Genomic DNA, 3,466 nt, shown 5'->3' on the forward strand with positions numbered 1-3,466 from the left:
ATATGCATGGTTTAGCTTCCAAAATGTTTACAAAGCATAGGGTTTAAGGTGTACTAGAATTTATAGCCCCAAGGATGTAAATTTCTTCTCAACCTTTAAAGCCAAATTTATGGATAAGAAGCTATCCAATTATATCAAATTTTGATAGTTTCTTGTTTAACAAGAGATAAAAGATTCCAATTACCCAACCAAGTAGCTTGTTTAACTGCAAGAGACAAAGAATTTCAACAACCCAACCAAGTGTTAACCAAGTAGCTATCAAATCTAGATAGCTGCTTGTCTAACAAGAGAGAGAAGATTCCAATTACCCAACCAAGTGTTGAAAGCCATCCTATTTGTCAAGTACTTTAGTTATATATCTAGAAAAGAAAACAATGTAAAACTACGTAATGGACCTCTACATTATGTATGAGAATAATCATTTACATTATGAATGAATTGTTGTTGTTCTCACCCTTCTCAAAACAAAAAGGAGAAAAGAATGAGGACAAGAGGATTATATTGAATTATGTCTCCATATTATTGAAAATGCAAGGAAAGCACGCATAGGCATCTCCACATTCCCATACAAAACCTTTGTAGCCTATGCATTCTTAGTCCATCCCATCAAGGCACCATACCAAAGGTCACATCTGTCTAGATGGAGGCCTCATTGCACTCCCCCCCCCCCCCCCCCCCCCCCCTTGGCACCGTGTTTTGTCAAGACCATTTTCACCCATGTCATAAGTGCTTACAGCCGGACAACTCATGATCATGATGTACCAATGAGCAAAGCGCAACATTTGTTGCTAGCCACAATAAAGTTTTGCAATTAATTATGTGAGAATGGCCTAATGTACAATTTTGAAGGCATGAGTACCGAAAAGAGAAGATGATATTATAGAAGTAGAATAGAATACGTAGTTCTTTATTCATTTCATTGTACCTTTTAGGGGGATGCCTTGCAGGTGATACAAATTTTTTAGGACGCATGGGACTCACTACAAACACTAGAAGACAAGTGCCATTGGCACTACAAGCAATTCAATGTTGGTTAAGTGTCGTATCGTGTCGGGAGGTTGACCGTGGTGGGTCTTTTAATTCCTAAGAACTAGTAGGGGGTGCAGATGCACCCAGCTACATGCACAATGAGATAGCATGCAGCGGGCCGAGCGTCCTAGTTGATGGTGTTTTGGACGCTCGCAATGAGGAGGCGCACTTCATCGTCATCAATGCCAAGAGTGGTCTTGAGAACCTCCTCGGGGAGAGGCGGGTTGGAGGCGAAGAGGGAAACGGTGAGTTGGGAGGCACTAGGGTTTTGGCTATTGAGGGCGGTGATGCCAAGAGCAGGCTTGGATTTGTCTGGGTTGAACTGGAAGTGAATGAGGCCACAGGGAAATACAAAGAGATCGCCAGCATAGATGGGTTGGTAGAAGAACTGGTTGGCGGTTGGTTGAGTGGAGGTGGTGACGAAGCCCATGAGCAGCGTGCCTTGGGCGAGGAAGAGGACTTCGGTAGCACAGGGGTGCACGTGCGACGGGTTGATGCCGCGGGGCTTCTAGTCGATGCGGGCAATGGAAAGGCCTTGCGTGTTGAGAGCGCCGAAGTTGGCGGCGCTGACGAGGTTGACAGCGGAGCCGAGGTTTTCGGTGAAGTTGGTGGCGTTGCGGAGCAGTTGGGAAGCGAAGTCGGAGGATTGCACGGGAGCGAAAGGCTTGTAGGGCAGACCGTTGATGTTGAGGGTGAGCTGTAGCTACTGCAGCTCGTCGGGGTTGAGGGCCACGCAGAAGTCTTGGAAAGGGTCCACGTCAGCAGCGCGGACAGTTGGAGGCAGGGGTGCGGCAAACCCCAGCAGCAGTAGCGCTAGCTGCAGGCCAGCCACAAGGTGCTTGTGCGACATACTTTTAACACTAGGTTGGTAACCTAACAGGACATAAAAGTGTCCTCTCAGGGTTTTGAAAAAAACCTCCAAAACCATAGTACATCCACTCATTTTGTAAAATCCTTTCATGAGGTTATAGTTCAAGGCCTACTACACATGGAAAAAATAAGAAACTTGTAAAATTTGTCATCTTTTGGTCACACCAAGCCTCCAAAGTTGATGGACCAGTACATTTTCATCAAAACAGTCATTTCTTACGTTTTGTTGCATAAAAATAAGATTAGGGATTTTTGTAGGACTTGAGATAAATTCCCTAGTTAACTTCAATGGGTTGGTGATCAGAACATATGATTAATTCTCACTCACTATTTTTTGTTTTGTCAAAAGAAATAGGTACAAAAAAGTTGAATTTTTACCAATTTGCAAACCTATCATCAAAGTTTCTATAGCCACGCTCAATACAAATAATATATGCATGTTTTCCTAGTTCCCTATTGTCCTTTAGGTTCATAAGGAGCCATGGAGCATGTCAAAAGAATAATACATCTCTTACCAAGGGGAATCTTGGGGACAAAGATGAAGTGCTAAATATAGCAAACATGAAAAAACTGGGTTCAATATTATGAGTTGTAGAATCCCATAGAAACTATTCAATATTTAGCCAAATTTGATCCTTATGACTAGATATGGTTCCTACCTACAAAATGCATGTAGCTGTCACAAGAAACTAACAATATTGAAAAAGCTATACTTGATATACTAGAATGTTTTGTTTTCTTCTATAATTGAAAAAATCAACCATCGTTGTCTACTATGCAAAATAGGGTATCATGGAATGCAAAATAGGGTATCATGGGTTCAATATTATGAGTTGTAGAATCCCATAGAGACTATTCAATATTTAGCCAAATTTGATCCTTATGACTAGATATGGTTCCTACCTACAAAATGCATGTAGCTGTCACAAGAAACTAACAATATTGAAAAAGCTATACTTGATATACTAGAATGTTTCATTTTCTTCTATAATTGAAAAATCAACCATTGTTGTCTACTATGCAAAATAGGGTATCATGGAATGCGGTAATTGGCATTGATGAGCTTGCCAATGACTCCGATGTGATACTTCTTATCGAAACATGGGAGCATGATGCGCAATGAATTCTTGGATTTGACAAATACGATGTGCATTCTTTGATGTGGGCCAAAAATGCAAAGCCACAAAGAGGCCAAGGAGGCGTAGCATGTATGACCAAAAAGGGTTTGAAAGATGTTTCCATTGTCAAAGAAGATAAGTATAAACACTACTTATGGCTGAAAATCAGCCAACCAAATGGTCAAGTCATGTTTGTGGCTGGTTGCTACATTCCTCACTATGACTCCAACTTTTATGCTCTCTTGGATATAGATAGAGATCAGCTCTTTGTTGAACTAGAGGAAGACATTGCTCATTACAAGGATCAAGGTGAAGTCATTGATTTTGGAGACATGAATGCTCGCACAAATATGTTACAACACAACACACAACAAGTCTACATGCCGCATGTCTCAAGAAGAATGGATGACTCATACTTGTATAATCAAAGTTCTAATGATGCAAAAGGA

The 3,466-nt window shown here is 41.2% G+C and overlaps 1 pseudogene; it reads left to right on the forward strand.

Annotated features, from left to right (window-relative positions):
- Nucleotides 1-1,120: 1,120 nt before the first annotated feature.
- On the forward strand, nt 1,121-1,840 carry LOC147450672 (uncharacterized; annotated as a pseudogene).
- The last annotated feature ends 1,626 nt before the right edge of the window (nt 1,841-3,466 follow it).

Source organism: Adiantum capillus-veneris, chromosome 9 (assembly GCF_014529385.1).
Source record: "Adiantum capillus-veneris isolate H3 chromosome 9, ASM1452938v2, whole genome shotgun sequence".
In the NCBI taxonomy this organism is placed as follows: domain Eukaryota; kingdom Viridiplantae; phylum Streptophyta; class Polypodiopsida; order Polypodiales; family Pteridaceae; genus Adiantum; species Adiantum capillus-veneris.